General features: G+C 43.3%; 1 protein-coding gene across 15 annotated transcripts in view; it reads left to right on the top strand.

The window, feature by feature from the left end:
- The window catches only part of LOC106605391 (regulating synaptic membrane exocytosis protein 2), a 215777-nt gene that overhangs the window by 77112 nt on the left and 125188 nt on the right, over nucleotides 1–13477 (top strand). The gene's annotated exons all lie outside the window — the stretch shown is intronic.

Genomic DNA, 13477 nt, shown 5'->3' on the forward strand with positions numbered 1-13477 from the left:
GCATTTTGTAGCCCAGAAACAAGCCTATAGATACAACATGCATCTTTCCCTCATGTTCTTTTTTTCTTATCTCTCCCTCAGAAATAATTCACAATGTGGCCTCGCTAGCTCTCTGCCCCCTCACATTACATATACCCAACAGCACCACTCTCACTCAGCCACGCAGGTGTGGTTTACACAGACAGCTGCCTATATGTGTTCCTACACTAGCCTATCATCATCATCATCATCATCATCACATTTTGCAGATTTACATTTGATACTATTTAAAGGGATGCTTCAGGATTTTGGCAATGAGGCCCTTTATCTACTTCCCCAGAGTCAGATGAACACGTGGATACCATTATGATAAAGGGCCTCATTGCCAAAATCCCAAAGTATCCCTTTAAGCCTATAAGGAGGATATGAGGATACGATGGTAGCCTAACTAACCCATATCCGTCCAGACACATCAGTGGAGAGACAGGAAAGACTGGAGGACAGGCATTGCCCTGTCAGCATACTGTACTGTATATTAAAGGACCAACTAAATCATGACCACTTGATACAAGATCAAGAGACTGTCACTGTTCCTCAAGGCCCATATTCATAAAGAGTCTCAGAGAAGGAGTGCTGGTCCCCCCGTCCATATAATCTCATTCCATATGATCTAAAAGGCAAAACTCATTCTAGATCAGCACCCAGAGGATCTCAGAGATTGAACGAGGGCCATTGTCTACCTTATGATTTACGGTGTAGAATTTGTCCAGTGATTTCTAGTAACCCACTGGGCACAGACATCAGTTCAACTTCTAGTTTTGATTGACATTTTGTTGAGTAATGTGAATTCAAAGGGAAACCAACCACAGCAGACTCTCTCTCTCTCTCTCTCTCTCTCTCTCTCTCTCTCTCTCTCTCTCTCTCTCTCTCTCTCTCTCTCTGTCTCTCCCTCTCTCTCTGTCTCTGTCTCTCTCTCTGTCTCTCTCTCTCTCTACATGCTGTCTGCTGCCTCACTAATGGGTTCTGCATTGAGATCCATCTCTATGTGTTATGCATATGTATGTCAGTAGAGGTTCTAATGGGGTCCACAATCTGTTGTTAGAAGTCCTGAATGAATGCTTCTGCGCCATGGCGTGGTGTGGGGTCGCTCCTCTCCTCCTCTCTGCTGTGGGCTGTATCAACCCATTGGCTTGACAGATTCCAGGAAACGCTTGCCTCCGACCAAAAGCAACACATGCAGCTGATGTCAAGCCTGATCACTGCATAATAGAGGTTGTGCAGCATTATTGGAATTGAATAAGTTGATTCAATACACCCCCCCCCCCAAACGACTATGTTTGCAACCTCACCATGTACCAGTTTGTTTATTATCAGTTTATTATCATGTGTCTCATCACATGAAGCCATGGACAGTGTCAGAACTGCTCTTCACTGTGCTCTCAGTCACTCAGCTAGTCATAGACCTCAATCATCATTTTACTTCCTCCCTCCTTTCCGCCAGTTATGAGGGTGCCATGGTAACTCTGTTTGATCAATAGTAGTTCCTAGTGCTTTTTGAGGTCAGTTGGGCTCGGGTTTGATAAAAAATAAAAACAAATCACGTTTTTTGATCGTTTTTTTAAAACATTAAATATGCTATGCATTATGAGGGTTGAATGCTGTAACAACAAAGAATACAACTATGAATAAAAGTCCCATGATGGTAGTGACTGGCCATTACTGCTTCTCACTTATTAACCAGCATTTATTCACATTTACTTTACTTTAATCAAATATTTCAGTTGTTGTGTATATTACATTTGTTTTATTTGATGACTTTATTATTTAATTCCAAGTCATGATCTCATCTCTATAGAGCTGCTGCCTATGCTGTCTGCCAAAATCACTATTTTAGTGGTTCTTCAAAGTAAATAATACTTTTATGACTGCTGAATACCAACTATCAATCACTTAAATCATGTATTTTCAGGTAGAGATACCTCACCAAGCAGCTGCTCTATCCCTCTCGATCGCGCATTCTTCTTTCTTTTAGGTAGCAGGCGTAAAAGATACATACTTGACATGTAGGTGCAATTATGGTCATTGTAGTTAATTACCAGGGTTTCTGCACTAAACTATGTAGAATATTGGCCTGTTGGAAACTACAACTCCCTACTACATCGCACAGTTCAGGGTTGATCTGATTTATCTCAGAAACTGCGTAATGTGCGCATTGAGCTCATGGAAAATAACAAATGAAATGGAATTTAAATAATTGAACCAATGTTGGTCAATTAGTTGTTTAAAACCCCAAAATAACCGAAATGTCGGTTAATCGCTCAGTACTAATCAATAGAGGGGATGAGGTGTCCCCTATCTGTTAATCCTGGTGTTAGTCTGGTTTGGTCTGGAACCAGGGAAGCCCTCCTTCCCCCCTCCCTCCCTCTCTCGCTCTCTCACTCACACTCTGTCTCTCTCCCACTCTGTCTGTCTCTCTCACTCTCACTCACTCTCTCTCTCTCTTGTTCTTCTGCTTCTTCTAGCAAGAGTTTAGTGAAGTGGTGAGTAGGAAGATGGAGGGGAATACACAGTATGTGGATCAGGGGATTGGGGTTGAATCTAGAGAGGTTGACATGAGGAGGAGGAAGATAAGAAGAGGAGGATGAAAAGGCAGAATACAAAATAAGCAGAGATGAGGAGGCAGGAGATAAGAGAGGAGCGGAGGAGGAGGAGGCTGAGATACACAGGCATCAGTCATCATAGTGACAAAGATAGAAAAGAGATAGACAGACAGGCTGCAGCTTTGGGACTCTGCCATCTGACTGTGAACAAGTCTCATTTGTACCCTATTTCCTACATAGTGCACTACGTATAAGGGCTCTATCCAAAAGTAGTGAACTAATACAGTATAGGAAATAGGGTGTAAGCAGACTAGAGACCAGAGTGGGAATCCATATGCTCTGCTCTTACAGGATAGACCTCTTGGGTATGTCCCTGCCGCTGAAAAACATCCCCACAGCATGATGCCGCCACCACCATGCTTCACCGTAGGGATGTTGCCAGGTTTCCTCCAGGTTTCCTCCAGACGTGACGCTTGGCATTCAGGCCAAAGAGTTCAATCTTAGTTTTATCAGACCAGAGAATCTTGTTTTTAATGTTCTGTGTGTCCTTTAGATGCCTTTTGGCAAACTCCAAGCGGGCTGTCATGTGCCTTTTACTGAGGAGTGGCTTCCGTCTGGCCACTCTACCATAAAAGCCTGATTGATGGAGTGCTGCAGAGATGGTTGTCCTTCTGGAAGGTTCTCCCATCTTCACAGAGGAACTCTGGAGCTCTGTCAGAGTGACCATCGGGTTTTTGGTCACCTCCCTGACCAAGGCCCCCGATTGCTCAGTTTGGCTGGGCAGTCATCTCTAGGAAGGGTCTTGGTGGTTCCAAACTTGTTCCATTTAAGAATGATGGAGGCCACTGTGTTCTTGGGGACCTTCAATGCTGCAGACATTTTTTGGTTCCTTTCCCCAGATCTGTGCCTCGACACAATCCTGTCTCAGAGCTCTACGGACAATTCTTTCGACCTCATGGCTTGGATTTTGCTCTGATATGTACTGTCAACTGTGGGACCTTATATAGACAGATGTGTGAGCCTTTCCAAATCATGTCCAATCAAATTAATTTACCACAGGTGGACTCCAATCAAGTTGTAGAAACATCTCAAGGATTGTCAATGGAAACAGGATGCACCTGAGCTCAATTTTGAGTCTTATAGCAAAGGGTCTGAATACTTATGTATATAAGGTATTTCTGTTTTTTATTTTTAATAAATTAACAAACATTTCAAAAAAACTGTTTTCACTTTGTCATTTAGGGGGCATTATGTGTAGATTGATGAGGAAATGTTTTTATTTAATCAATTTTAGAATGAGGCTGTAACGAAACAAAATGTGGAAACGGGAAGGGATCTGAATACTTTGAGCCAGAGAGCGAGAGCCACCCATCCATAGGCACAACTACAAGGGTTATAAAGCAACGAGGTTAAATTGCAGTTTGTAGTTGGTCACAGGATAGCAGTGCTCGCGTAGTAGGGTACACATGATGTCAGGACACCACACAAACAAAAATACCTATAGTGCTGCTACACCTAGGAACGGCCATGCTCCTCGAGGAAAGCGAAGCACACAGAGGGGTCGTGGCGCGAACAGGGAGCACAACAAGGGATAGACAACAGAGGACAGTCTCGGAATGTGACAGGGACATCTGGGTTCTTTCATGCTCACACAGCGACACTGATTCTCTCAAAAGGACCGAGTGTGTGTTTGTGTGTGTAAGGATCAGCTTTATTATGTCATTAATGGCCAGGAATAGTAACATTTCAGTAAAGCCCAGCAAGGGGGCTTTTCAGGCCTTCTTTAGTGGATGTGTACTGTACGGACATCCTCCACTGCCTGAGGTCCCAAACTCTGTCTCATCCGGCTGATGGGACTGTTATGAAAAGAAGGTGGCTGAGTGGCATTCAAAGTGGTGTGTGCATTTCTGTGTGTGTGTATGAGAGGGGCATCTCTAAGTTGTGTGTGTGTTCATGAATTCGAAACGTGTCCCAAAGGGGCGTTTCTTCTTTGAAAAGCTTCTCTTTCAGCTGTGAACCAGATGCCTGATTTCATCCTGTTCTTTTTCTTCAATAGAGAGAGAAATTGTAAACACTGCATGTATGGATGTGGTGTGCTTATATGTGTTGACGTGAAGTTGATTGTCAATGTCATAAGGCATTTATGATATATGTATGTAGTTAATATAGGGTGGCTGGTAGCCTAGTGGTTAGAACGTTGGGCCATTAACTGAGAGGTCACTAGTTTGAATCCCAGAGCCGACAAGGTGAAAAATCTGCCGATGTGCCCTTGAGCAAGGCACTTAACCCCTTGTCTCAGGGGGAGTGGGATATGCAAAAAAGCGTGAAACAGGACAAAATATATAATCACCGACCAAATATATAATTATTATTTTGTTCTAACTATATATTTTTTCACATGTGATTATCGCACACTCACGCCTGCAAACACACACACACATACACACACTGATGACATATCTGACACACATTAGCCCCTACCAAGTGGAACGTTATCACCACATCAAGCCTTGTTAGCTCACATGAAATACAATCAACACTTACTGTGTTTGTGTGTATGTGGCTGTGTGTGTGTGTGTGTGTGTGTGTGTGTGGCTGTGTGTGTGTGTGTGTGTGTGTGTGTGTGTGTGTGTGTGTATGTGGCTGTGTGTGTGTGTGTGTGTGTGTGTGTGTGTGTGTGTGTGTGTGTGTGTGTGTGTGTGTGTGTGTGTGTGTGTGTGTATGTGTGTGTGTGTGTGTGTGTGTGTGTGTGTGTGTGTGTGTGTGTGTGTGTGTGTGGCTGTGTGTGTGGCTGTGTGTGTGTGTGTGTGTGTGTATGTGGCTGTGTGTGTGTGTGTGTGTGTGGCTGTGTGTGTGTGCGTGTGTGTGTGTGTGTGTGTGTGTGTGTGTGTTACACTAAACACTGCTCCCTTTTTAAAATCACTGAATAAATTCACAATGGACCTAATGGTGCAATATCATATTTTTTGTTATCTGATGAATACCCACAATTCTCTGGCTTTGACCCAATTTCATTTCCATTTCATGCTCAGATTTATTCAATTACCCAGAAATACATGATAACCAATGTGATAAAGAAACAATCAAGACATCTTCATCTAAACATCTCCATCCAGTGAGCTACATCTGCTTTTAGTTTTAAAGCACCGTATTGCTGGAACAGAATTCTAAATACATGTCACCTTAATGTTCTGGTGACATTTGGGCACGTTAGAGTACTGAATGGGGACTTATTTGTGGAGGAATGTAACTGTTTTTCTGCGTGATCTGTGATGTTTTACACATGCTTCCCATGACTGTGTTTTTGTATTTGAGTGTATATTTTCTGTATAATTATATTGTATTGTGCAGGGCACATTTGAAAAAGAGACCTAGGTCTGAATATATCTTCCCTGGTAAAATTAAACTCCTAGCCCCACTCCAATCCTCTTCTACGATATTGATTTGGAGGCTCAATGAGACTAATTATTGCCATATTTTGCAATCATTGCACTATGATGCACTGTGGTAGGCTCTCTGTCTCTGTCTCTGTCTCTGTCTCTGTCTCTGTCTGCCCCTGCATGTGTACATTAAGACTCCGTTCTCCATTTGTGTTGCAAATGAACTGGTCTGTGAGAGGATTCAACGAGCCTGGGTGTCTGGAGGAGAGGGAAGAGGGTGAGAGGGGCTGCTGAGAAGTAATCAAAAGATCCTCTTCCTGGCAGGCTTATGCTGAGTAAACATGGAGGGAGCAACTGTAATAGGTCTGGGTGTAGCTGGTGCAGAGATGAGTAATACACGTCATTTTGCTCAAGACTTACAAATACAAGTCGATAATACCTAGCCCACAATACGGACCGTAAATACAACAAACACGCACAAGAACCATGGGGAAACAGAGGGTTAAATAATGAACATGTAATTGGGGAATTGAAACCAGGTGTGTAAAATAAAGACAAAACAAATGGAAAATGAAAAGTGGATCGGCGATGGCTAGAAGGCCGGTGACGTCGACCGCCGAACGCCGCCCGAACAAGGAGAGGGACCGACTTCGGCGGAAGTCGTGACAGCAACACCCCCTCCCCTCCCCTCTCCTCCCCTCCCCTCCCCTCCCCTCCCCTCCCCTCCCCTCTCTGTTATTTCTGGAGACTGCTGCCTGCCCAGCTTTAATGAAGCTGCATATAATATGAATTTAATTCTGTGTGTTTACTAGTTCATTAGGTTTTAGGATAGCAGTTGATTTGATCTCCTGTGGTGGTGGTGAGAGAGGAAGGAAGGAAGCAGACTTTGAAGATGATGATGATTTTTTTACCATGCAGGCAAGCTCCCCATTTATTCCCCCCCCTCTTCTTGTCACCTACTGTACACTCAACTTACTTCCACTGGACCACTCCACTAGACCACTCCACTGGACCACTCCACTAGACCACTCCACTGGACCACTCCACTGGACCACTCCACTGGACCACTCCACTAGACCACTCCACTGGACCACTCCACTGGACCACTCCACTAGACCACTCCACTAGACCACTCCACTAGACCACTCCACTGGACCACTCCACTGGACCACTCCACTAGACCACTCCACTAGACCACTCCACTGGACCACTCCACTGGACCACTCCACTGGACCACTCCACTAGACCACTCCACTAGACCACTCCACTGGACCACTCCACTGGACCACTCCACTGGACCACTCCACTAGACCACTCCACTGGACCACTCCACTGGACCACTCCACTAGACCACTCCACTGGACCACTCCACTAGACCACTCCACTGGACCACTCCACTGGACCACTCCACTGGACCACTCCACTGGACCACTCCACTAGACCACTCCACTAGACCACTCCACTAGACCACTCCACTGCTCTATGAGGCTATAGCGGAACTAGACTTCAAGGGCATTTTGGAATTTGAAGATAACTGTTGTCAAAGATGAAATGATTTTCAAACTCAAGCCTCTCTCTTCTAGGACTTTTAAGATCACTGCCAGCCAGCATGTATCAGAGGCCCTGTCCCAAACAATTACCATTAACATGTCATGTACAGGTCATTGTCGTGTACTCTGTTGTGTGGGGCACTGGAAGGGCTTTGCAAAGGCAGGGAGGATTCACTGATTCAGGCAGTGGACTGCTAGCCTGTTCCCAGATCAGTTTATGCTGTTTTGCCAACTACTATAGTCATTGTCATAGGATTTGGCAAGACAGCACAAAAGGGTGCTGGGAACAGGCTTATGGACTGCTGGACACAGGAGTCAATGTGGACTGGAGGTCCCTCACCTTTATTAGATTATAGCAGTTGGATCTCATGAGGAACCCAAGTCATTGCTGTAGTAGATGTAGGCCCACAGACAAGGACTTGTCTCTTCCAAACCCCAGTCTCTGCCATAACAGTGTATTTGTTTGCTTTCTGGCACCGGGCGAAATATGTACTCAGCTGAGGCTGTTCGATGTTTCCACGAGTGATATCCATCTGTTGTTTGTGGGCGCTACCATCTCTCAGAAAGACAGAGAGTGAGTGTGAGGGCCGGGATGGGCCTTATGCATGCATGGCTGTCTGCCTGGGGCCATACAGCAGGGGCCATCTTGGTGGCCTTCCAGGAGAAACTTCCACAGCAGCCCAGCCGCCCACCACTGGAGCTGTGACAGGGCTGGAACTACACACAGAATAATATGTAAAACTCACATATAATATACCACACTTACATTCAGAAGTGATTTATAGGATATCTGTGGATGGAACTCCCCACCTTCTGTATGTACCCACCCCATCCACACCCCCTCCTCCTACACTCTGGGCGCATCCCAAATGGCACCCTATTCCCTATTTAGTGCAGTACTTTTGACCAGGGCCCATAGTTTGGATTCTTCAGGCTGTTGCAGCTAGCATAGTGAGAGGGTTAAGATTAAATCAGTAAATGATATCGCAAGTACTGTATGTTTGGAGCTGATAATGTGTTCAGAGAGATGCATTGTGTTGGCTTGGCCACTGTAGGTCTGACCTGGATGCATGGCCTTAGTTTCCCTCGCCCTCTATATGTAATTGGAGAGTGCTTTGTGTCCCCCAAATGGCACCCTATTCCCTTTATAGTGCACTACTTTTGACAAGGGCCCATAGGTCAAAAGCGCTGGTCAAAAGTAGTGCACTATATAGGGAGTACAGTGCCATTTGGGACACACCCTTAACCTTCCTTTCATTGGCCTCCAGCACTATACAACTACCTCTGTATTTGTGACATGCAATATACAGTCAGACCATGGTAATGCCTACAGTGTGAAAGGAAGAAACAGCTTTTGGAGAGATACTTGACCATGCCTTGTTGATGAAAGTCTCTAAAATCTGAAAAGAAGTGTGGTCTGAACTGGCAAGTGGAGGACCGGACAGTACACTGTCCTCCAATACACCTTTGGAAAAGCATGGAACACACACACACCCCAGTCACTCTTACTAGTATACATTTTTTATAATTGATGGCTGTTAAAAATAGATCCTGTAGTGGTTATCTTGAACTGTGACAGAGGCAGAGGGCAGAGGCAATATCCAATGCTTACCGGTGTGGAACAAGGCTACATTTAAATTGAAAACGCTGAAATGAAATGGGGCTCCTTCATGTTTTCCTCATATGTTTTTGCTTTGTTGCATAATTGCTGTATATTTTTCCTCAATATGAGTTGCCAGTTACTACTCACACAGTCTCCTTCAGAATATGGGCACCTACATGAGCGTGGTTTGCTTACTAAAGGTCTTTGCCATACTGAAGAGCTTATGTTCTAGAAGGTTCTAGAAGGCTCATATATCAGATCTCATAAGATTCTAGAGAGCTCATCAGATCATATCTCATAAGGTTCTAGAGAGCTCATCAGATCAGATCACATAAGGTTCTAGAGAGCTCATCAGATCAGATCACATAAGGTTCTAGAGAGGAAGCGTTACTGTGTTTTAATCTCTACTGACTACACAGCACTAGTTAGTCACCAATCACCTTGTAGGGCTGCTTCTCATACTACCTGATTCTCCAGGTTCTAATACTACCTGATTCTCCTGGTTCTAATACTACCTGATTCTCCTGGTTCTAATACTACCTGATTCTCCTGGTTCTCATACTACCTGATTCTCCTGGTTCTCATACTACCTGATTCTCCTGGTTCTAATACTACCTGATTCTCCTGGTTCTAATACTACCTGATTCTCCTGGTTCTCATACTACCTGATTCTCCTGGTTCTAATACTACCTGATTCTCCTGGTTCTCATACTACCTGATTCTCCTGGTTCTAATACTACCTGATTCTCCTGGTTCTCATACTACCTGATTCTCCTGGTTCTAATACTACCTGATTCTCCTGGTTCTAATACTACCTGATTCTCCTGGTTCTAATACTACCTGATTCTCCTGGTTCTAATACTACCTGATTCTCCTGGTTCTAATACTACCTGATTCTCCTGGTTCTCATACTACCTGATTCTCCTGGTTCTCATACTACCTGATTCTCCTGGTTCTAATACTACCTGATTCTCCTGGTTCTAATACTACCTGATTCTCCTGGTTCTCATACTACCTGATTCTCCTGGTTCTAATACTACCTGATTCTCCTGGTTCTAATACTACCTGATTCTCCTGGTTCTCATACTACCTGATTCTCCTGGTTCTCATACTACCTGATTCTCCTGGTTCTCATACTACCTGATTCTCCTGGTTCTCATACGACCTGATTCTCCTGGTTCTCATACTACCTGATTCTCCTGGTTCTCATACTACCTGATTCTCCTGGTTCTAATACTACCTGATTCTCCTGGTTCTCATACTACCTGATTCTCCTGGTTCTAATACTACCTGATTCTCCTGGTTCTAATACTACCTGATTCTCCTGGTTCTCATACTACCTGATTCTCCAGGTTCTAATACTACCTGATTCTCCTGGTTCTAATACTACCTGATTCTCCTGGTTCTCATACTACCTTGTTCTCCTGGTTATCATACTACCTGATTCTCCAGGTTCTAATACTACCTGATTCTCCTGGTTCTAATACTACCTGATTCTCCTGGTTCTCATACTACCTGATTCTCCTGGTTCTCATACTACCTGATTCTCCAGGTTCTAATACTACCTGATTCTCCTGGTTCTCATACTACCTGATTCTCCTGGTTCTAATACTACCTGATTCTCCTGGTTCTCATACTACCTGATTCTCCTGGTTCTCATACTACCTGATTCTCCTGGTTCTCATACTACCTGATTCTCCTGGTTCTCATACTACCTGATTCTCCTGGTTCTCATACTACCTGATTCTCCTGGTTCTCATACTACCTGATTCTCCTGGTTCTCATACTACCTGATTCTCCTGGTTCTCATACTACCTGATTCTCCTGGTTCTCATACTACCTGATTCTCCTGGTTCTCATACTACCTGATTCTCCTGGTTCTCATACTACCTGATTCTCCTGGTTCTCATACTACCTGATTCTCCTGGTTCTCATACTACCTGATTCTCCTGGTTCTCATACTACCTGATTCTCCTGCTTCTAATACTACCTGATTCTCCTGGTTCTCATACTACCTTGTTCTCCTGGTTCTCATACTAGTGTCGTGTCTTTGGCATCATTAAAACTGAAGACATATTTATCAAATAACTCTCTGTAATTATTATTACGCGATTAAACTGATTAATCGTGTAACTGTAATTAACTAGGAGGTCGGGGCACCAAGGAAAATATTCAGATTACAAAGTTATAATTTTCCTAATATAACTGTCAGATATTATACTATCTGATCTATTAGTCTTTTGATTAATGACGTATTAGTTACCTCACATCAGTCTCATTCCAAACGTCGTAAATTGTTGGTTATCTGCACGAACCCAGTCTTCACTATGAGTCATCCATACATCAATTGTCTTAACCTCTTGAGCATCTGATCCCGTTAGCGGGATCAAAATCCAGCGAAAAATCATATCGCCAATTAGCATTAAAAAATTATCATAATTTTTTACAAAAATTAAAAATATTTTTTTTTTTTTTTTATAGATACACCTCTCCTGAATCGACCCACGTCGTCCGATTTCAAAAAGGTTTTACAGGAAAAGCAAATCATTAGATTATATTAGATGAGTCCATCGTAAAAAGCAGCTTCATAGCCATTTTCCGACCAACCACTTCCATCACATATTATCAATAAACAGCTAAATGTAGCACTAACCTTTTACAAACTTCATCAGATGGCACCCTAGGACATCATGTTATACAATGCATGCATTCTTTTGTTCAATAAAGGTCATATTTATATATAAAAACAGCATTTTACATCTCTGTCTGACGTTGACTACCTAATTTCCCCTCAAAAGCGTCCCGGTAAACAATGCTACGTTTCAATAAATTGCTATACTATAACGATTTTTTAAATGTATATTGTCAATCTAACATTTATAGATGAATATCTCTTGAGAACACCCGTCATACCAGATTTTAAATTAACTTTACTGGGTAATCACACTTTGCGATAAAAGGAGATGCGATACTCAGAAAATCAGCTAATATACAGTGCTCGGCGCCATCTTGGATGCAACAGTATGAACCATCTCATCTTCAATAATATTGTCAATAATCGCCTACCTTTAGTTGTCTTCATCAGAAAGCATCCCAGGTCCACAACAGATGTATTTTCGGTCAAAAAGTCCATACTTCACGTTCCATTAGCCTGATGTTGGTAGCGCGTCCTATGGCTCTCTCCAAACGCAGCTCTGCACTTCATACTGAAAGCAATCCTCGCGCATGTAGGTTCGTTCAAACATGTCAAACGTTGTATAAAATAAATGTTCAGGGCCACTAACACCAAGAGAGCCAATAAGATTCGAGGGGGATGATTTCATTGCCTTTAAAACCGTTTCCAAAGGTGGGGGCAGACATGGCCGCCGGCGTCATAATGGTGATGGCCCATCCCCTGTGACCAATTTCAAACTCCTGTCATTCACTGAGTTTTGACTCTATAAGGCTCAAACCACTGTGAAAGGACTGGCGACATCTAGTGGAAGCAATAGGAAGTGCCAAAATATTCCTAAACCCCTGTGTTTTTCAATGGGATAGGTTAGAACTCAATACAACACATCAGGTATCCACTTCCTGTCAGAAAATGTCTCAGGGTTTTGCCTGCCAAATGAGTTCTGTTATACTCACAGACACCATTCAAACAGTTTTAGAAACTTTAGAGTGTTTTCTATCCATATATAATAAGTATATGCATGCCCTATCTTCTGAGTTTGATTAGTAGGCCGTTGAAAATGGGAACGATTTTTTTTCAAAATGCGCTGTGGCGCCCCCTATCATTTATTTACAATCTAAGTAATTCACAGAAATGCATAACAAACAGTAGATATCGTTACAAGAAATGATAGAGGAATGTACCCTAGCGGGCTAAACCGGCATGGCGGCTTGTTAGACAAAAGGGGAGTGGGGCAGGCTGAGAAGACACTACAGAGTTGATAATTATAACAATTGAAATGCTAACCCTTTGCACATGAACGCTCATTCATTCGGGAATAATTGCAATCAATATATATATTTACGCTCAGTGTGTCGTCGGGATCTTTGTTGAAAAGTTTGTTTCTGTTGGAGAGTTTGTCCGCACTCTCTCTCTCTCTCTCTCTCTCTCTCTCTCTCTCTCTCTCTCTCTCTCTCTCTCTCTCTCTTCTCGTGGTTAGGATGGATAGTTCAGAGTGACATTCATTCATGTCGTTATAGACAGATGTTTCGTCGGTCTTCGCGTTCAATGATACCGAATTCCTAGCTGCAGACTAGTAATTAATATCAAAGACTTGTTCTTGTTCTGTCGGTATCGATAGACTAAGAGTTTAACCACGTGGTATGGTTAAAGTTCAGAAAGAGGAATGCATGGTCTCCAACCTTTAGCCATCT

This window comes from Salmo salar, chromosome ssa05 (genome assembly GCF_905237065.1).
Source record: "Salmo salar chromosome ssa05, Ssal_v3.1, whole genome shotgun sequence".
Classification (NCBI taxonomy): domain Eukaryota; kingdom Metazoa; phylum Chordata; class Actinopteri; order Salmoniformes; family Salmonidae; genus Salmo; species Salmo salar.